Here is a 23,680-nt window from a genome sequence, read left to right as displayed (position 1 = left end):
GGTGTGATAATGCCTTTCTCTTTTTTCATAAAAGTCTCATGAAAATATATTTCATACTTATAGTAAATAATTTCGGATACCAATTTTGACACCAAATGATTCAGATTGATTCGAGTAGTTCACAAAAGCATGCTTATGTTACACAGTATAACTGGTCAGCTTACTGCCCCGTTGATAAGTAGGTGATTTATGCGCCACTCTCTGGTTGAGAGATCACCCGCCAATTCTTGTTTGCCCGGCTTGAGACCTTAAAGGGGGAAGGTTCATTCTATCACTAATCAGGGAAGGGAAGCGAGCTAGCTGACTCAAACGGCTCTTGAAACAGAGAAAGGATCTAACCGCAACCTGAGATCTCCCGCGCGCTCAACGCAATCGTCTATGCCGGGGAGATTATCGTCATAGGTAAACCTCGGAAACCTCAATCTAGGCGGAGGAGCAGAAAGATTCGGGATTCGTTCGGATCGATTTCGGAGTCGACCTCTCCAGTAAACATACAATCAACAATCTAGAACGTCAAACGCTAACATGAAATTACTTCTCCAGCAAACTAAAGACGGGACGACTTCATATAGAGCAAATCTAACTACATTGCATACTAGAAATTTAAGCTTTATTGTATCCCATTATCGTGCAAGTTGAAAGGCTTTAGGGTTTATTTTACAATTACATTTATTCGTGTCTACGCTTTCCGCGGTCTTGCATTCATGCCTAGGCCTAGTCTTAGTCCCTTTCCTTTCCCTTTTCCACATTCATCTCCTACATGTATCTACTGTACGGAATCTCCGTGATCACTAAGATGCTTTGTTTCGTGTGTCTCGTGTGCTGATTCACTGTGCTTTGTCTCGGTCTGCCGTGCGGCTGGCAGCCGTTGCTTATAAAGGGTTCACTTAAATATATCGAGGGTAGTGACCCTAGTTTGAGTCACATGCGCATGGACATTCACAAACAGAACGTGCAAATTGTTTTACTCACGACCTAGGTTTTACGTGGTTCTGCAGATGGCGGTAACAACGGATGACATTAGTTTCTCCTTCTGCTGCTGCTGTGTGTGACCGCCTTCGATCACACCGAACCGGCGCTGAAGTCCTTACCGCAGATTCGCACGGCGTGGTACGAACGCCGCAAATTCCGGCCGTAACCGAAATGAAAGTTGTCGACGATGACGTGATTGCTGGTCTGTCCTTCTAAGGGTGCGATGATGACGTCAGCGACCCTCTTCCGGCCACATGTACCGCCGGGAAACCTTGCGAGCTGACGGTGGGGTCAGAAATTGTCTCTAACGAGATTTGGTGGTGTGCCGGACGTCGGACCGTTGCGAATCTATAGAAATTAAACATTACACGCCATATGGCGAATAAGCACATTCTACATAGCACATAGTGTGAGAACACGAGGCTTACCCTTTTGACTTTTGTTCCACACACGACACTGCCTACGCTAACTGCCACTGTATCGACAATATAAGCTATCTGTTTGGGAAAGGAAAACTAAACTTTAGCTAACTGCGTGAAGTCTTTTCATGTTACTTATAACCTGATCAAACACACCACGTCGCGAATAACAAATTACGGACAACTCCTGCCTCTTCCACTAGTCAGACCAAAGTGAGAAATCGAGGTCTGGAAATCCTCAGACTACCCGGGCATTTGGTAATCTTCGTTACCGGAACTTGCAAGGCGAAGTTTGTTAATTGCGTTTAAACGCACGGAAACCCAAATTTCAGCAATGGTTATCCTTTTCTAACGAACCGTCTTAACCATACTAACCAGATCCCCCTCGCGTATTAAAGCGAAACGAACATTTTCCCACACATTTAGCCAAGGGTCAGTGGCCGCATTCGGCTGTAAAGCTATTATCATGTGAACGAGAGTGTCACAGAAGCTATTATCATGTAAACGAGAGAGTCACAGAAGCTATTATCATGTCCGCGAGTGAGTCACCGAATCACGAAGCGCCAGTGCCATGGGTAACTCAGTTGGGTGTTATAGCAAACCTTCCATTGAATGCAGTTCATTTGCGGTGCTTCAAGTTGTTGATTTGCGTCGGATAATTTATGAGATAAATAATCGATAAATTAGATATTACTTATGACATTCATTTAATATTTTGGTACTGACGATAAACTAACTAAATATTTTTACAGATAAGTCTGCAATAACTATTTTACGAATATGTACTTGTTACATCATTCCCCACTAAATTTACGAAAATTTGATTGACATCGAAATCAGGGATTGAGATAGCCAATCAAATTTTCGTAGGTCCCATTTGCGTCATATACGAAAAATTGTATTCAAAATTCGGGGTCATATAAGGTCATCGCCGATTGATTACGGCTCGTTCTCTATTTCCCAGAGCTTTATTAAACAAACAAAGTCTGCTACTGACTATCAACGACATTCGTCTCCAGTCTCCAGCGAAATTTTACTAACAACTCCACAATATATGACGCCAACCATAATTAACGTACGATAGGGAGAAAAGAAAAGAAAGGCTTTCCAAGAAAGATATTTAGGCGATCTACTGCTTTTGGCGGTTGATAACAGATGAATCCATTCACACATGTCACTCATTCAAACTCTTTCATTCTCATATTTAACGCGTACTACACAAAAACATGCTTCAACTCGAAGGTGTCGTCACACCTTGAGTAAGCACACAAATAAACTGGAATTATGTCTTCTACACCCGGACGCACCGATTAACGAAGACGAAATTCACGAAAGGACTCATTTACATGAGTCTATCAACTAATAGGTCCATTTTCGTCCCCTATTCGCCACGTAGTGAGGCTCCAGGGTCAAAATGTCCCTACAAAATAACTCTGTTCCTATTCGCAATTTACGCCACAAGAAAAACTTCTGCGATATATGTGTATTGCAACCTTGGAACGAAACTGTGCTTCTTAAAAGAATTTTTAAACGCCGGAATAACTCCGACAACAAAATTCTCCAAGAGAAATATTAGTACAAAACAAACTCATTCATACCCCCCATACGCACTAGAATCCATCTCTGACATTCACGTCAACTGTTAGATTGCTATATATCACTCACACTTATTCATCTGTATCTTCTACTGTAAACGTCAAAGTGAAAAAAAAAGGATCGGATGCACGTGAACGTCGCGAAATATTTAGTGAAATTCGATTGCGAAACTGGCCAAATCTATTGGAAGGATAATTATAGGAGCCTCTGGAAGACGCGTGGAGCTCTTCGGAACGTGCGACGCGAGGAGAGTTAATATATTTTTATTCGTTCTTCTATCCGATGTTAAGGTTGGTTTTCTTTTATTTTTTTCTTTTAGTCATTGCTCTAGCCAGAAGAGCTGTTGGATGGAGGTGGTTTTTTTTTGAGTAGATAGCCGGATCGAGCGAAAATATCGGAAGAAGGACGAAATCTAAGTCCAAATCCCCACATTGTTTTGTTTACAATGTCTTCAGGACAAGGTGGGTGCTTTTTTTTATTGCTAACGGCGAGACTGGTGCTGTTGATATGGATCTGAGGCAGCTAAAAATAATTGCATGCGATTTGCGTTTGGTTGCTGAAGCTGTAAATGCTGATTTTGGGGGGCAATAATTTGCCACTCCGCCGACCGCTTATGTAACGTCAACTATGAATAGTTGGATAGGACGTATAGAAAACCCAAGAGAAATTTCATCTAACTAGCATAACTACACACGGATATCTCGCATTAACAGAGAAGAAGTTTGAGATAAATATTTTATATACACATCTAATACTATTTTTTTTTTAACCAGGTACACGAAGGCAACACTATATACAGCAAATATTCCTTCTGAAGGAAAGAAGTATGCGACTATTTACAACGGTTGAAATGAGGTTGGCAAGTATCCCCTCATAAGGAAGGAAGTATGCGTTTTTTTTTTCGACCAACGATGGAAAATCGTAAGTCTTATAACTAGAACTAATCACTAATTTAGAATAGATACTAATATTATAATAAGGGTTAGGCAGCTAGGTACCCATCACATACTAACTATATTTACAAATATTTACATTGTTCATGTTGTATGAATAAACTTTCGCGTTCGCGTATTTCTTTACGACTGTTGGTTTAGAACCAATGTTTTCGTATCTTCTCTATTACAGAGCTCGCGGTTGTCCCCTACAGTTCTGATACCATTTCGGTACCAGGTGTTTGCCCTATTTGATGTTCTATTTTTTTCGTTTAGTCTGTGGTTACTCCAAACGGAGGTTCATAGCTTGAGCATTTAGGTAACCTTCTCACCGAGGACTATGTAGTTTTTTCAAACGGTTTGCGAAGTAAACCCCTAGTCTTTTCCCCAACGTGTCTTCTAGTTCATATGTATTGGAACCAAGGACTTTTCGAACTATAGCCGGTTCGTACTTCGGGGCCAACTTTTTACAGAACCCTTTTCCCTTGTCTGAAAGGTCGAACGTCTGTTTCAGTACCTTCTCCCCTACACCGTAAGAAGCACAATTTGTATTGGACCGAAGGTTGTATGTCTTCGCATGTCGTTTGTAGGCTGTCGTCAGGTTGGATCTGATTTCTTCGAACAGTTTTTTCCTTCTATCCGACACAGTGTTGTCCTCTTCCTTGTCCGGTTGGTAGTTGTCTCGTATCCAGCTGTACTCTCTGCCATCCGAGATTTTGTTTCGACCGAACACGACAAAATAAGGGTTATATTTAGTGGAATCATGCACCGCGTTTCGAATCGCATCAGCGATCTCTTGAATGTCGTCTGCCCAATGACGATGGTCCTTCTTCAGTGTGGCGCGAATGGTCGTGGTAATTACCCGATTTACTCTTTCGGTGTTGTTCACCTGTGGGTGGTAAGCCGGTGTTAATCAGTGCGACACGTGGTAAACTTCCAGTAGCTTTTTAAAAACTTTCGACACGAATTGTGAACCATTGTCGGTTAAGAGAATCTCCGGAACGCCGAACAGACGAAAAATCATGTTTTCGACAAATTCTACTAAAGAACTTGCTTTTGCTTCGCGAAACGGTTGGACGAGTACAAATTTGCTGAACACGTCTGTAGCTACCAGCAAACAGGTGTTGCGATTCCTTCCGGAAGGTGGGAGGGGGCCGACGTAGTCGAGTGTTACGAATTGCCAAGGGTATTCGACGGGTTTCTGCGGTCCCATTGGTGGAGTCACGTTCACGTCGGAGGCTTTGCTCATCTGACATTTTAGGCAATTCCTGCAAAATATACGAATTTCCTCGTTCATCTTGGGCCAATAAAAGTGTTGCTTTAGAGAGGCTAATGTTTTTTCAAAGCCGAAGTGGGCTTTATCATGTTCGTTACGGATTATTTCTTCTCTTTTATCCTTAGCCGGATAATATTTCCAGGAAAACCGTGGATCGCACTGCCGCGTTTTCGATCGCACATATCGAAAAACCTTTCCATCGATCGCTCTCATGTCGCTAAATGTTGCTGGGTTGTTTTGAATGTTTTCTAATAAATCTGTATATTCTGGATCTTGCTGATGGAGTTGAATTGTTTCTATTGCAATTGCACGTGAAAGACAGTCAGCGAGGATATTGCTTTTCCCTTTTCGATACTCGAGCTCAAAGTCGTAGGCCTGGATCCGAAGGGCCCATCGTAATAATTTCGAGTTTCCCGTTTCTGTTCCCACGTTAAATAGCCAGAGTAAACTCCTAGCATCAGTTACGACTCTAAATCTGGTGCCTTCCACATAGCGGCGGAAATGTTGAATTGCTGACAAAACTCCCAAGCATTCTTTTTCGACGGCTGAATATCTGCGCTGTGTGCGGTTTAACTTTTTACTAAAGTAACTAATTACCCGAGTCGCCCCGTTTTGTTCTTGTACTAGGGCTGCGCCCACAGCTCGATCGGATGCGTCCGATTCAATGGTGAACGTTTTTGTGAAATCAGGGTTACCCAGAATTGGAGCCGACGTAAGGATGGACTTCAGCTCGTTGAAACTGTCTTCAGCTTCTTTCGTCCAAACGAAGCGCTTATTGTCTTTTGTCAGCAGATCGGTAATGGGTGCCGTGATTCTACTGTAATCGCGTATAAATCGCTGGTAGAAACCAGCCAATCCCATAAGTCTGCGGATTTCTTGCTGTGTTTTTGGTCGAGCGTAATCTAAAATAGGTTGAATTCGCGATTTATCTATTGCAACCCCATTCTCGTTGAGTAGGTACCCCAAGTACATTACTTGTTTTCGACAAAACCTGGACTTGTCCAGTGAGATCGTTAACCCTGCCTTTCGCAGTCTTTCTGCTACTATCTTCAAGAGGTTAAGGTGTTCTTCAAATGTCTCCGATGCGATTACGATGTCATCCAGATAAACAAATACTCGGGGTTCCAAGTCGAACCCGATCACTTTCGCCATTAACCGAGACATGGTAAATGGTGCGTTCACGAGCCCAAACGGTAGTACCTTAAATCGGAAGACACCTTGTGCCGTGCGAAATGCTGTTAGATTGCGACTCTCCTCTTTCAGTGGAATCTGAAAGTAGGCGTCTTTGAGGTCAATCACACTGAAGAATCTTGCCTTACCCAATCGACGAAATATGTCCTGCATATTTCTCATTGGGTAAGAATCCTTTACGGTCAACTTGTTAATTTTCCTCGAATCCAGACACACTCGCACCTTCCCATTTTTCTTGAGTACCGGTACTAGAGGATTCGTCCACTCAGAGTAGCACTCTTCGATGGCGTCCAGTTTCTTGAAGCGTTCCACTTCTTCATCGATTGCCTTTTGTACATACGGCGAAGACTTGTACATGGGAGGGTTTCGTGGTGTCGCCCCGTCTTTCAGCGTAATCTCGTGCTCGATGAGATTTGTTCTTCCCAACTTCCTCGTACCCGTCAGTTCAAAACCCTTTATAGTTTCTGTCAGGCATTTGTGTTGTTCCCTAGTCAAGGCATGCTCTGTTTCGATTGTATCGAGGTTCGGTGTTGATTCCGTTGGTCCTTCATATACGGGGATATCTAGTGTATCGTCATCTTCCGGCTCTTTAGAGTGTGTTAGGTCCTCGGATGGTTCTACCGTGAAACATAACCGTTCATTGACGCGTTCGTTGATGGTTTCGATTTCTACTGGTCCGTGTCCTAAATCTATCATTGGTTTGATTTGGAAGGCTTCCCAGAAATCAGCTCCCAGAATCAGTTCTCTGGAGATTTCAGGTACTACGATTGTCGGAATTACCCTAGTCCGATTTTTATAGGTATATGGGATGTTAGCGTATCCTAGGCACTCATAATTGGTACCATCTGCAGTAGATACCCTAATAGACGCAGGCTGTATCTTTAACCCATACCGTTCCACGACATTTAGAGAGTTCAAAACGCTTACTCCTGCTCCTGAGTCTAATAGTGCTTCCAATTTTGTGTCAAAAATGCCTACTTTAATGTGGGGACATTTTCCTACCGAAATTTTTATATGGTGGACTTGTAATAACGGATTATAATTCAATTTTGCATTGTTTCGATTTGGAATCCTTTTCGTCGTCGGGATGCTTGGATTCCCAAATGTACACCCCTCTACTCGTTTCCCGGACCCTCGTTTACTGTTCTTGTCACTGCGGGTGTCCCACAACGCTCACACGTTCGAGTTGTTCTGCCCAGGTTTCCGCATCCATAGCAGAAAACTATTTTAGGTTTGGTGCATTGTCGCCACCAGTGCCCTTCTACTTGGCAGTTCCAACATAACCTTGTTCGCTGCTTTTGGTCGGTCGTGTCCATCCTATTTATTCCATTTGATGGTTGTCTGTGGAATCGTCGTGTATCGATTGGTGCTCTATCGCTTGTACGTTCTCTGATAGCATTTACAGATATGGAACGATCACTGTCGTACTCGCTTTCTTCAGCGTCGATTCGATTGATGGAGCGACGAATTTGGCCATCTAGTGTTTGTTGTTGCAGATGTGGGTCTGCTGCGTCTATTCGATAGTTTAGACAAATCAAGTGCTGAAGGTCATTCACTTCAACTATCGAAATTTTCGATCGGTAGTGTTGTCGCATGTTGTCCCAAATCACTTCAAACTTTCTTCTTTTTGATAATGGTTTGGACAACATTCGATTAAGTTTTTCGATCTCTGTCACAAACGCAATAAACGATTCCCCTCGCTGTTGTTTTCGTTCTTGGATTTTTGATCGTATCCCTTGATCCTTGTTAGGGTTTCCAAACCTGAATGTTATGTTGGTTTCGAAAGTCTCCCAAGAGACAAAATCGTCAACATAGGTGAAGAACCAATCTGATGCGGCCCCTTCCAGGAGCAAGTGAATATCTCTTAATAATATCCTTTGCGATATCCCTTCTCGTTCGGCGAGTTTCTTGGCCTTGTATAGGAAGTTTTCGACTGAAATTGTTCTTGTGTCACCGGTGAATCGTAGCTTCCATTTTTCGACTCGACCGTAGCCCTCATTTCGTTCTCGAAAGGGTGGCCTGTTCCGTACTCTTCTGTTAGTACTTCTGCCAATTGAGAGTGACACATGACTGTCGTTCTCATCGTATGTGCTGTTGTCCTCACGATCACGCCGGAATCCGCTTCTGTATCCGCGGGAGCTTTGGCTTTGATCCTCACTTGAGTCCGAGCTATAGTTTAGGTCTAAGGGTTTTCCAGGTTGTTCCAGTGGTGATTGTACCTCTTTGTTTCCATTACCCGTCCAGCTGTCGGTTGGGTATATTTCTCTACCTGATCCTTGCTGCCTACGAGGCGTACATCGGTCTTGCACTTGGTCCATCAACACTGCTAACTCCATGAATTTACAATAGCCAAAAGAGAAAACAAAATGTTTTCGTGACTCGTTCTGAACATGGATTTAAATGCCATTCGCAATATAGATTAAATATCTTCGAAAAATGCCTGGTATTGTTGGGCGCCAGTTATAACTGGTCAGCTTACTGCCCCGTTGATAAGTAGGTGATTTATGCGCCACTCTCTGGTTGAGAGATCACCCGCCAATTCTTGTTTGCCCGGCTTGAGACCTTAAAGGGGGAAGGTTCATTCTATCCCTAATCAGGGAAGGGAAGCGAGCTAGCTGACTCAAACGGCTCTTGAAACAGAGAAAGGATCTAACCGCAACCTGAGATCTCCCGCGCGCTCAACGCAATCGTCTATGCCGGGGAGATTATCGTCATAGGTAAACCTCGGAAACCTCAATCTAGGCGGAGGAGCAGAAAGATTCGGGATTCGTTCAGATCGATTTCGGAGTCGACCTCTCCAGTAAACATACAATCAACAATCTAGAACGTCAAACGCTAACATGAAATTACTTCTCCAGCAAACTAAAGACGGGACGACTTCATATAGAGCAAATCTAACTACATTGCATACTAGAAATTTAAGCTTTATTGTATCCCATTATCGTGCAAGTTGAAAGGCTTTAGGGTTTATTTTACAATTACATTTATTCGTGTCTACGCTTTCCGCGGTCTTGCATTCATGCCTAGGCCTAGTCTTAGTCCCTTTCCTTTCCCTTTTCCACATTCATCTCCTACATGTATCTACTGTACGGAATCTCCGTGATCACTAAGATGCTTTGTTTCGTGTGTCTCGTGTGCTGATTCACTGTGCTTTGTCTCGGTCTGCCGTGCGGCTGGCAGCCGTTGCTTATAAAGGGTTCACTTAAATATATCGAGGGTAGTGACCCTAGTTTGAGTCACATGCGCATGGACATTCACAAACAGAACGTGCAAATTGTTTTACTCACGACCTAGGTTTTACGTGGTTCTGCAGATGGCGGTAACAACGGATGACATTAGTTTCTCCTTCTGCTGCTGCTGTGTGTGACCGCCTTCGATCACACCGAACCGGCGCTGAAGTCCTTACCGCAGATTCGCACGGCGTGGTACGAACGCCACAAATTCCGGCCGTAACCGAAATGAAAGTTGTCGACGATGACGTGATTGCTGGTCTGTCCTTCTAAGGGTGCGATGATGACGTCAGCGACCCTCTTCCGGCCACATGTACCGCCGGGAAACCTTGCGAGCTGACGGTGGGGTCAGAAATTGTCTCTAACGAGATTTGGTGGTGTGCCGGACGTCGGACCGTTGCGAATCTATAGAAATTAAACATTACACGCCATATGGCGAATAAGCACATTCTACATAGCACATAGTGTGAGAACACGAGGCTTACCCTTTTGACTTTTGTTCCACACACGACACTGCCTACGCTAACTGCCACTGTATCGACAATATAAGCTATCTGTTTGGGAAAGGAAAACTAAACTTTAGCTAACTGCGTGAAGTCTTTTCATGTTACTTATAACCTGATCAAACACACCACGTCGCGAATAACAAATTACGGACAACTCCTGCCTCTTCCACTAGTCAGACCAAAGTGAGAAATCGAGGTCTGGAAATCCTCAGACTACCCGGGCATTTGGTAATCTTCGTTACCGGAACTTGCAAGGCGAAGTTTGTTAATTGCGTTTAAACGCACGGAAACCCAAATTTCAGCAATGGTTATCCTTTTCTAACGAACCGTCTTAACCATACTAACCAGATCCCCCTCGCGTATTAAAGCGAAACGAACATTTTCCCACACATTTAGCCAAGGGTCAGTGGCCGCATTCGGCTGTAAAGCTATTATCATGTGAACGAGAGTGTCACAGAAGCTATTATCATGTAAACGAGAGAGTCACAGAAGCTATTATCATGTCCGCGAGTGAGTCACCGAATCACGAAGCGCCAGTGCCATGGGTAACTCAGTTGGGTGTTATAGCAAACCTTCCATTGAATGCAGTTCATTTGCGGTGCTTCAAGTTGTTGATTTGCGTCGGATAATTTATGAGATAAATAATCGATAAATTAGATATTACTTATGATATTCATTTAATATTTTGGTACTGACGATAAACTAACTAAATATTTTTACAGATAAGTCTGCAATAACTATTTTACGAATATGTACTTGTTACAACAGTCAGCATCATTTTTCCAAACTAGTGCTTGACATTTGCGTTGCCTATTTGTATGAGAACAGTGATGCTAATCTAAAAACCCTTCTTAATCCACCTAGTGGTGTGATAATGCCTTTCTCTTCTTTCATAACAGTCTCATGAAAATATGTTTCAAACATTTATTAAATAATTTTAGACGCCAATTGATTCAGATTGATTCGAGTAGTTCACAAAAGCATGCTTCAGTGTTTATGTCACACAGTCAGCATCATTTTTCCAAACTAGTGCTTGACATTTGCGTTGCCTATTTGTATGAGAACAGTGATGCTAATCTAAAAAAAAAGCCTTCTTAGTCCACTTAGTGAAATTTTCATATATCTCGAAAAATCACATGCAATTTTCGAAATCGAAAAAAAAATTTTGATGCAAAAAGGCTTAAAATTGCATGAAACGTCGAGATTTAGTGTCATCTCGAAAAAAAAAATTTTTGAAAAAATCGACTTTTTGGGACATAGAAAAAATATGAAAATTTTTCTAAGTCCCAGAAAGTTGATTTTTTCAAAAAAAAATTTTTTTTCGAGATGACACTAAATTTCGATGTTTTATGCAGTTTTAAGAGTTTTGGCATCAAAAAAAATTTTCGATTTTGGAAATTTCATGTATTCCCCCCTATGGTGCTTTTTCAAGATCGAAAATTGTCAAACCTTTAACACCGTGCAGCACCTCTTACGCATGTCCGATTTAGCTCAAATTCTGCATGAAGGCTTTTTTAGAGGTGCTTGAACTTTTGAGAACTAGAGCTTAACAAAAATAGAGGTGATCCCAAAATTTTGGCACCCTTATATAAGGTAAAAATCAACGTGTTTTGTCGGTTACGTCACATATACCATCATATATCTGGTACCAAAAGTCACAGCCATTTGATCTTCGAACTTGATCAATGGCCCGACAGTAGCTTTCAAACGAGTCCAAGTTTGTTAAAATCGGTTCAGCCATCTCTGAGAAAATTGAGCGCGTTCAAATACAACGCTTTTTGTCGGTTACGTCACTTATACAATCATATCTCCGGAACCAAAAGTCACAGCCATTTGATCTTCGAACATGATCAATGGTCCGACAGAAGCTTTCAAACGAGCCTAAGTTTGATAAAATCGGTTCAGCCATCACAGCCATTTGATCTTCGAACTTGATCAATGGCCCGACAGTAGCTTTCAAACGAGTCCAAGTTTGTTAAAATCGGTTCAGCCATCTCTGAGAAAAATGAGCGCGTTCTAATATCTTCGAAAAGTGCCCACACACACACACATACATACAAACACACAGACATTTTCCGATCTCGTCGAACTGAGTCGAATGGTATATAACACTATGGATCTCCCAGGCTCCGTTCGAAAGTCGTTTTTTCCAGCAATTCTAATACCTTTCTATAGAGAAAGGCAAAACCCTTCTTAATCCACCTAGTGGTGTGATAATGCCTTTCTCTTTTTTCATAAAAGTCTCATGAAAATATATTTCATACTTATAGTAAATAATTTCGGATACCAATTTTGACACCAAATGATTCAGATTGATTCGAGTAGTTCACAAAAGCATGCTTATGTCACACAGTCAGCATCATTTTTCCAAACTAGTGCTTGACATTTGCGTTGCCTATTTGTATGAGAACAGTGATGCTAATCTAAAAACCCTTCTTAATCCACCTAGTGGTGTGATAATGCCTTTCTCTTCTTTCATAACAGTCTCATGAAAATATGTTTCAAACATTTATTAAATAATTTTAGACGCCAATTGATTCAGATTGATTCGAGTAGTTCACAAAAGCATGCTTCAGTGTTTATGTCACACAGTCAGCATCATTTTTCCAAACTAGTGCTTGACATTTGCGTTGCCTATTTGTATGAGAACAGTGATGCTAATCTAAAAAAAACCCTTCTTAATCCACCTAGTGGTGTCATAATGCCTTTCTCTTCTTTCATAACAGCCCACAGTGGTCCAGGAAGCAAAATTAGCAGGAAACAATTGTTTACGCTTTTATTATTGGGCTTTTTCTTTAATCAATTTCAGGCAACTTTGTCGAAGATATTGGTTGTGTATCTTTAACCGTTTTTACATTAGAACGGTTTATATATCTTAAGTTTGGGTGGTTCTTTAAAAAACAGTTTTTATTCAATAACTTTTTCATTTGAATTTTCTCAATAAATTAATGTTCTAAGAAATTCAGGAGCCTAGAAAGGCGCAACTTTTGGTGGAAGAAGGTTTTTTTTATACTACCTGGTTCAATAGTTATGATAGATTTTAACAAAAAAATACGCCTTTTTTAAATAACGGTTTCCAAAAATGGCGCAACCCGAAAAAAAAATTTTCGATTGCATGTGATAGCTTATACATTTTTATATAATATGAGAAAAATTTGGAAAACAGTTATTTTTCTATCTCATTTAAATCAAATTTCCGTGCAAGTATTTTTGTACTTTATCATATAACATCTAGCTTAGTAATATACTAAGGAGTGTTAGAAAAAGGATATTTCATGACAAATATTTACAATCTATTCTTTGAACATTTGTCGTACGTATAATAAGATATAACTTTTAAACTTTTTATCTTTCTCATAAAGAAAAGTTTTACAATCACTGTGAAAACTGATTTTTGAACAGAGGTCCATAGAGCCGAATATCATATACCAATTAAAACTGTTTGTGTTTGTCACACTCAGTTTCAATGGGGATCTCAGAGAAATCTCCTAAATTTCATTTCATTTATATGCAATTACGTTGTGAAAAGCGCCAACAAATCAATTTCCAAGTGTTTCTTATAAGTGGCCATGGGAAGGAAGGGGATTTTCCAAAACCACTTAGTAAAATTAATTTGAACAATATGTATAATCATAGTACAATATTAGATGCCGTGTATTTTCTGAAAGGAAAACTTTGTTAGTATTTTTGTTTGTTTTGTTTTTCAGAGAAATGATGGGATCGGAAGTCATTAGAAGCCTTAAGAACAGATCTTCTAAATTGACCTGTCTGTTGAATTTTCTTGTATTATTTTCCCTAAATCTTCGAATGCATTTGTTTCTCGTTTCTGCTGCTTCTTCTGAGAACATTCCAATTGGAAGAATTGCATATTGTACAATAGCGACTCCATGAACGAGTAATTTGTGTACAGTTGGTGACAAAGCGTACCAACCATACAACTTGTTGTATAGTTCATGTGTACTGTTCGTATATATTCCGAAAGACACCACATCGATCTCCATTTTGCTGTTAATTAGTGATAGTATAACATAAAATCTTTCCAATAAATCATGATTCAGTCCTGTAATTTTAGCAACTATTTCTCTTCCTTCAAAAAACTCCCTTTGAATTTCCTCCCCCTGGCCGAGGTTCACTGATTGTAGACCCAATTGCTCTCGAAGAGCCGAACGGATAGATTTTTCATGATGACTCACTGCATTATTATTCTTTGAAACTTTCCACGTTGGTTTCTCCAAGCACAAACGATAAGAAATCTTGAGAAGCAACTCCATAGTGCGAATATACGCATGAAGCGGAGAGAGTCCGAACTCGTATTTGGAAGGATCATCATCCGAGTCTACTGCTTCTTTTGGAAGATTAAGTTTCATTACGTATCGCCGACAAATGAAGCAAGCTTGTGAAGAAGTTCCCGTCAAATCGTTAATAACTTTCATGTCTAATTAACAGCAAAATGGAGATCGATGTGGTGTCTTTCGGAATATATACGAACAGTACACATGAACTATACAACAAGTTGTATGGTTGGTACGCTTTGTCACCAACTGTGCACAAATTACTTGTGCATGGAGTCGCTATTGTACAATATGCAATTCTTCCAATTGGAATATTCTCAGAAGAAGCAGCAGAAACGAGAAACAAATGCGTTCGAAGATTTAGGGAAAATAATACAAGAAAATTCAACAGGCAGGTCAATTTAGAAGATTTGTTCTTAAGGCTTCTAATGACTTCCGATCCCATCATTTCTCTGAAAAACAAAACAAACAAAAATACTAACAAAGTTTTCCTTTCAGAAAATACACGGAATCTAATATTGTACTATGATTATACATATTGTTCAAATTAATTTTACTAAGTGGTTTTGGAAAATCCCCTTCCTTCCCATGGCCACTTATAAGAAACACTTGGAAATTGATTTGTTGGCGCTTTTCACCACGTAATTGCATATAAATGAAATGAAATTTAGGAGATTTCTCTGAGATCCCCATTGAAACTGAGTGTGACAAACACAAACACTTTTGATTGGTATATGATATTCGGCTCTATGGACCTCTGTTCAAAAATCAGTTTTCACAGTGATTGTAAAACTTTTCTTTATAAGAAAGATAAAAAGTTTAAAAGTTACATCTTATTATACGTACGACAAATGTCCAAAGAATAGATTGTAAATATTTGTCATGAAATATCCTTTTTCTAACACTGCTTAGTATATTACTAAGCTAGATGTTATATGATAAAGTACAAAAATACTTGCACGGAAATTTGATTTAAATGAGATAGAAAAATAACTGTTTTCCAAATTTTTCTCATATTAAATAAAAATGTATAAGCTATCACATGCAATCGATAATTTTTTTTTCGGGTTGCGCCATTTTTGGAAACCGTTATTTAAAAAAGGCGTATTTTTTTGTTAAAATCTATCATAACTATTGAACCAGGTAGTATAAAAAAATCTTCTTCCACCAAAAGTTGCGCCTTTCTAGGCTCCTGAATTTCTTAGAACATTAATTTATTGAGAAAATTCAAATGAAAAAGTTATTGAATAAAAACTGTTTTTTTAAGAACCACCCAAACTTAGGATATGTAAACCGTTCTAATGTAAAAACGGTTAAAGATACAAAACCAATATCTTCGACAAAGTTGCCTTAAATTGATTACTCTATATTATTGTGGAAGGATGCATTGTTCTATCTCATCCAGATTTTGAAATAATTTTTTAATTCATAGTTTGCTTTAGGACCACCCTAAAACCGCTATGGCCGAAAAACGCAGTTTATTAATTGCAACTAATGTGCCGAAGACTTCAAATCTCTAAGCCCAATAATAAAAGCGTAAACAATTGTTTCCTGCTAATTTTGCTTCCTGGACCACTGTGCAGTCTCATGAAAATATGTTTCATACATTTATTAAATAATTTTAGACGCCAATTGATTCAGATTGATTCGAGTAGTTCACAAAAGCATGCTTCAGTGTTTATGTCACACAGTCAGCATCATTTTTCCAAACTAGTGCTTGACATTTGCGTTGCCTATTTGTATGAGAACAGTGAAAAGCCTTCTTAGTCCACTTAGTGATGTTTTCATATATCTTGAAAAATCACCATAGGGGGGAGTACATGAAATTTTCGAAATCGAAAAAAAAATTTTGATGCCAAAAGGCTTAGAATTGCATGAAACGTCGAGATTTAGTGTCATCTCTAAAAATTTTTTTTTTTGAAAAAATCGACTTTTTGGGACTTAGAAAAAATATCAAAATTTTTCTAAGTCCCAGAAAGTTGATTTTTTCAAAAAAAATTTTTTTTGAGATGACACTAAATTTCGATGTTTTATGCAATTTTAAGAGTTTTGGCATCAAAAAAAATTTTCGATTTTGGAAATTTCATGTACTCCCCCCTATGGTGCTTTTTCAAGATCGAAAATGGCCAAACCCTTACCACCGGGCAGCACCCCTTAAGCATGTCCGATTTAGGTCAAATTTTGCATGAAGACTTTTTTCGAGGTGCTTAAACTTTTGAGCACTAGAACTTTACGAAAATAGAGTTGATCCCAAAATTTTGGCACCCTTATATATATAAGAGCGGTAAAAATCAACGTGTTTTGTCGGTTACGTCACTTATACCATCATATATCTGGAACCAAAAGTCACAACCATTTGATCTTCGAACTTGATCAACGGCCCGACAGTAGCTTTCAAACGAGCCCAAGTTTGTTAAAATCGGATCAGCCATCTCTGAGAAAATTGAGCGCGTTCAAATACAACGCTTTTTGTCGGTTACGTCACTTATACGATCATATCTCCGGAACCAAAAGTCACAGCCATTTGATCTTCGAACTTGATCAATAGCCCGACAGTAGCTTTCAAACGAGCCCAAGTTTGTTAAAATCGGTTCAGCCATCTCTGAGAAAATTGAGCGCGTTCAAATAGCACGATTTTTGTCGGTTACGTCACTTATACAATCATATCTTTGGAACCAAAAGTCACAGCCATTTGATCTTCGAACTTGATCAATGGCCCGACAGTAGCTTTCAAACGAGCCCGAGTTTGTTCAAATCGGTTCAGCCATCTCTGAGAAAATTGAGCGCGTTCAAATATCTTCGAAAAGTGCACATACATACACACACACACACACACACACACACACATACACACACACACACAGACATTTTCCGATCTCGACGAACTGAGTCGAATGGTATATAACACTATGGGTCTCCGAGGCTCCGTTCGAAAGTCGGTTTTGCCAGCAATTCTAATACCTTTCTATAGAGAAAGGCAAAACCCTTCTTAATCCACCTAGTGGTGTGATAATGCCTTTCTCCTCTTTCATAGCAGTCTCATGAAAATATGTTTCATATGTTATAAAATAAATTTAGACACCAATTGATTCAGATTGATTCGAGTAGTTCACAAAAGCATCACAGCCATTTTATCTTCGAACTTGATCAATGGCCCGACAGTAGCTTTCAAACGAACCCAAGTTTATTAAAATCGGTTGAGCCATCTCTGAGAACATTGAGCGCGTTCAAATATCTTCGAAAAGTGCACACACATACACACACACACACATACACACAGACATTTTCCGATCTCGTCGAACTGAGTCGAATGGTATACAACACTATGGGTCTCCGAGGCTCCGTTCGAAAGTCGGTTTTTCCAGCAATTCTAATACCTTTCTATAGAGAAAGGCAAAAAGCCTTCTTAGTCCACTTAGTGAAATTTTCATATATCTTGAAAAATCACCATAGGGGGGAGTACATGAAATTTTCGAAATCGAAAAAAAAATTTTGATGCCAAAAGGCTTAGAATTGCATGAAACGTCGAGATTTAGTGTCATCTCGAAAAAATTTTTTTTTGAAAAAGTCGACTTTTTGGGACTTTTTCTAAGTCCCAGAAAGTTGATTTTTTCAAAAATTTTTTTTTTTTTGAGATGACACTAAATTTCGATGTTTTATGCAGTTTTAAGAGTTTTGGCATCAAAAAAAAATGTTCGATTTTGGAAATTTCATGTACTTTCCCCTATAGTGCTTTTTCAAGATCAAAAATTGTCAAACCTTTACCACCGGGCAGCACCACTTAAGCATGTCCGATTTAGGTCAAATTTTGCATGAAGGCTTTTTTCGAGGTGCTTAAACTTTTGAGCACTAGGACTTTACGAAAATAGAGTTGATACCAAAATTTTGGCACCCTTATATATATATATATATATATATATATATATATATATATATATATATATATATATATATATATATATATATATATATATATATATATATATATATATATATATATATATATATATATATATATATATATATATATATATATATATATATATATATATATATATATATATATATATATATATATATATATATATATATATATATATATATATATATATATATATATATATAAGAGCGGTAAAAATCAACGTGTTTTGTCGGTTACGTCACTTATACCATCATATATCTGGAACCACAAGCCACAATCATTTGATCTTCGAACTTAATCAACGGCCCGACAGTAGCTTTCAAACGAGCCCAAGTTTGTTAAAATCGGATCAGCCATCTCTGAGAAAATTGAGCGCGTTCAAATACAACGCTTTTTGTCGGTTACGTCACTTATACAATCATATCTCCGGACCCAAAACTCACAGCCATTTGATCTTCGAACTTGATCAATGGTCTGACAGTAGCTTTCAAACGAGTCCAAGTTTGTTAAAATCGGTTCAGCCATCTCTGAGAAAATTGAGCGCGTTCAAATACAACGCTTTTTGTCGGTTACGTCACTTATACAATCATATCTCCGGAACCAAAAGTCACAGCCATTTGATCTTCGAACATGATCAATGATCCGACAGAAGCTTTCAAACGAGCCTAAGTTTGATAAAATCGGTTCAGCCATCACAGCCATTTGATCTTCGAACTTGATCAATGGCCCGACAGTAGCTTTCAAACGAGTCCAAGTTTGTTAAAATCGGTTCAGCCATCTCTGAGAAAATTGAGCGCGTTCAAATACAACGCTTTTTGTCGGTTACGTCACTTATACAATCATATCTCCGGAACCAAAAGTCACAGCCATTTGATCTTCGAACATGATCAATGGTCCGACAGAAGCTTTCAAACGAGCCTAAGTTTGATAAAATCGGTTCAGCCATCACAGCCATTTGATCTTCGAACTTGATCAATGGCCCGACAGTAGCTTTCAAACGAGTCCAAGTTTGTTAAAATCGGTTCAAGCATCTCTGAGAAAAATGAGCGCGTTCTAATATCTTCGAAAAGTGTCCACACACACACATACATACAAACACACAGACATTTTCCGATCTCGTCGAACTGAGTCGAATGGTATATAACACTATGGATCTCCCAGGCTCCGTTCGAAAGTCGTTTTTTCCAGCAATTCTAATACCTTTCTATAGAGAAAGGCAAAACCCTTCTTAATCCACCTAGTGGTGTGATAATGCCTTTCTCTTTTTTCATAAAAGTCTCATGAAAATATATTTCATACTTATAGTAAATAATTTCGGATACCAATTTTGACACCAAATGATTCAGATTGATTCGAGTAGTTCACAAAAGCATGCTTATGTCACACAGTCAGCATCATTTTTCTAAACTAGTGCTTGACATTTGCGTTGCCTATTTGTATGAGAACAGTGATGCTAATCTAAAAACCCTTCTTAATCCACCTAGTGGTGTGATAATGCCTTTCTCTTCTTTCATAACAGTCTCATGAAAATATGTTTCAAACATTTATTAAATAATTTTAGACGCCAATTGATTCAGATTGATTCGAGTAGTTCACAAAAGCATGCTTCAGTGTTTATGTCACACAGTCAGCATCATTTTTCCAAACTAGTGCTTGACATTTGCGTTGCCTATTTGTATGAGAACAGTGATGCTAATCTAAAAAAACCCTTCTTAATCCACCTAGTGGTGTGATAATGCCTTTCTCTTCTTTCATAACAGTCTCATGAAAATATGTTTAATACATTTATTAAATAATTTTAGACGCCAATTGATTCAGATTGATTTGAGTAGTTCACAAAAGCATGCTTCAGTGTTTTATGTCACACAGTCAGCATCATTTTTCCAAACTAGTGCTTGACATTTGCGCTGCCTATTTGTATGAGAACAGTAATGCTAATCTAAAATAAAAACCCTTCTTAATCCACCTAGTGGTGTGATAATGCCTTTCTCTTCTTTCATAACAGTCTCATGAAAATATGTTTCATACTTTTATTAAATAATTTTGGATACTAATTTTGACACCAATTGATTCAGATTGATTCGAGTAGTTCACAAAAGCATGCTTCAGTGTTTATGTCACACAGTCAGCATCATTTTTCCAAACTAGTGCTTGACATTTGCGTTGCCTATTTGTATGAGAACAGTGATGCTAATCTAAAAAGGCCTTCTTAGTCCACTTAGTGAAATTTTCATATATCTTGAAAAATCACCATAGGGGGGAGTACATGAAATTATCGAAATCGAAAAAAAATTTTTGATGCCAAAAGGCTTAGAATTGCATGAAACGTCGACATTTAGTGTCATCTCGAAAAAAAAATTTTTTGAAAAAATCGGACTTTTTGGACTTAGAAAAAATATGAAAATTTTTCTAAATCACAGAAAGTTGATATTTTCAAAAAAAATTTTTTTCGAGATGACACTAAATTTCGATGTTTTATGCAGTTTTAAGAGTTTTGGCATCAAAAAAAATTTTCGATTTTGGAAATTTCATGTACTCCCCCCTATGGTGCTTTTTCAAGATCGAAAATTGCCAAACCTTTACCACCGGGCAGCACCCCTTAAGCATGTCCGATTTAGGTCAAATTTTGCATGAAGACTTTTTTCGAGGTGCTTAAACTTTTGAGCACTAGAACTTTACGAAAATAGAGTTGATCCCAAAATTTTGGCACCCTTATATATATATATAAGAGCGGTAAAAATCAACGTGTTTTGTCGGTTACGTCACTTATACCATCATATATCTGGAACCAAAAGTCACAACCATTTGATCTTCGAACTTGATCAACGGCCCGACAGTAGCTTTCAAACGAGCCTAAGTTTGTTAAAATCGGATCAGCCATCTCTGAGAAAATTGAGCGCGTTCAAATACAACGCTTTTTGTCGGTTACGTCACTTATACGATCATATCTCCGGAACCAAAACTCACAACCATTTGATCTTCGAACTTGATCAATAGCCCGACAGTAGCTTTCAAACGAGCCCAAGTTTGTTAAAATCGGATCAGCCATCTCTGAGAAAATTGAGCGCGTTCAAATACAACGCTTTTTGTCGGTTACGTCACTTATACGATCATATCTCCGGAACCAAAAGTCACAACCATTTGATCTTCGAACTTGATCAATAGCCCGACAGTAGCTTTCAAACGAGCCCAAGTTTGTTAAAATCGGATCAGCCATCTCTGAGAAAATTGAGCGCGTTCAAATACAACGCTTTTTGTCGGTTACGTCACTTATAGAATCATATCTCCTGAACCAAAAATCACAGCCATTTGATCTTCGAACTTGATCAATGGCCCGACAGTAGCTTTCAAACGAGCCCAAGTTTGTTCAAATCGGTTCAGCCATCTCTGAGAAAATTGAGCGCGTTCAAATATCTTCGAAAAGTGCACACACATACACACACACATACACACACACACACACACACAGACATTTTCCGATCTCGACGAACTGAGTCGAATGGTATATAACACTATGGGTCTCCGAGGCTCCGTTCGAAAGTCGGTTTTTCCAGCAATTCTAATACCTTTCTATAGAGAAAGGCAAAAACCCTTCTTAGTCCACTTAGTGGAATTTTCATATATCTTGAAAAATCACCATAGGGGGGAGTACATGAAATTTTCGAAATCGAAAAAAAATTTTTGATGCCAAAAGGCTTAGAATTGCATGAAACGTCGAGATTTAGTGTCATCTCGAAAAAAAATTTTTTTGAAAAAGTCGACTTTTTGGGACTTAGAAAAAATATGAAAATTTTTCTAAGTCCCAGAAAGTTGATTTTTTCAAAAAAAAATTTTTTCGGGATAACACTAAATTTCGATGTTTTATGCAGTTTTAAGAGTTTTGGCATCAAAAAAAAATTTTTATTTTGGAAATTTCATGTACTCCCCCCTATGGTGCTTTTTCAAGATCGATAATTGTCAAACCTTTACCACCGGGCAGCACCCCTTAAGCGAAAATAGAGTTGATCCCAAAATTTTGGCACCCTTATATATACAAGAGCGGTAAAAATCAACGTGTTTTGTCGGTTACGTCACTTATACAATCATATTTCTGGAACCAAAAGTCACAACCATTTGATCTTCGAACTTGATCAATGGCACGACAGTAGCTTTCAAACGAGCCCAAGTTTGTTGAAATCGGATCAGCCATCTCTGAGAAAATTGAGCGCGTTCAAATACAACGCTTTTTGTCGGTTACGTCACTTATAGAATCATATCTCCGGAACCAAAAATCACAGCCATTTGATCTTCGAACTTGATCAATGGCCCGACAGTAGCTTTCAAACGAGCCCAAGTTTGTTCAAATCGGTTCAGCCATCTCTGAGAAAATTGAGCGCGTTCAAATACAACGCTTTTTGTCGGTTACGTCACTTATAGAATCATATCTCCTGAACCAAAAATCACAGCCATTTGATCTTCGAACTTGATCAATGGCCCGACAGTAGCTTTCAAACGAGCCCAAGTTTGTTCAAATCGGTTCAGCCATCTCTGAGAAAATTGAGCGCGTTCAAATATCTTCGAAAAGTGCACACACATACACACACACACACATACACACACACACACATACACACACACACAGACATTTTCCGATCTCGACGAACTGAGTCGAATGGTATATAACACTATGGGTCTCCGAGGCTCCGTTCGAAAGTCGGTTTTTCCAGCAATTCTAATACCTTTCTATAGAGAAAGGCAAAAAGCCTTCTTAGTCCACTTAGTGAAATTTTCATATATCTTGAAAAATCACATGAAATTTTCGAAATCGAAAAAAAAATTTTGATGCAAAAAGGCTTAAAATTGCATGAAACGTCGAGATTTAGTGTCATCTCGAAAATAAATTTTTTTGAAAAAATCGACTTTTTGGGACTTAGAAAAAATATGAAAGTCCCAGAAAGTTGATTTTCTCAAAAAAAATTTTTTTTGAGATGACACTAAATTTCGATGTTTTATGCAGTTTTAAGAGTTTTGGCATCAAAAAAAATGTTCGATTTTGGAAATTTCATGTACTCCCCCCTATGGTGCTTTTTCAAGATCGAAAATTGTCAAACCTTTACCACCGGGCAGCACCCCTTAAGCATGTCCGATTTAGGTCAAATTTTGCATGAAGGCTTTTTTCGAGGTGCTTAAACTTTTGAGCACTAGAACTTTACGAAAATAGAGTTGATACCAAAATTTTGGCACCCTTATATATATATATATATATATATATATATATATATATATATATATATATATATATATATATATATATATATATATATATATATATATATATATATATATATATATATATATATATATA

This window comes from Malaya genurostris, chromosome 2, assembly GCF_030247185.1.
Source record: "Malaya genurostris strain Urasoe2022 chromosome 2, Malgen_1.1, whole genome shotgun sequence".
In the NCBI taxonomy this organism is placed as follows: domain Eukaryota; kingdom Metazoa; phylum Arthropoda; class Insecta; order Diptera; family Culicidae; genus Malaya; species Malaya genurostris.
This window is presented reverse-complemented; position numbering follows the sequence as displayed.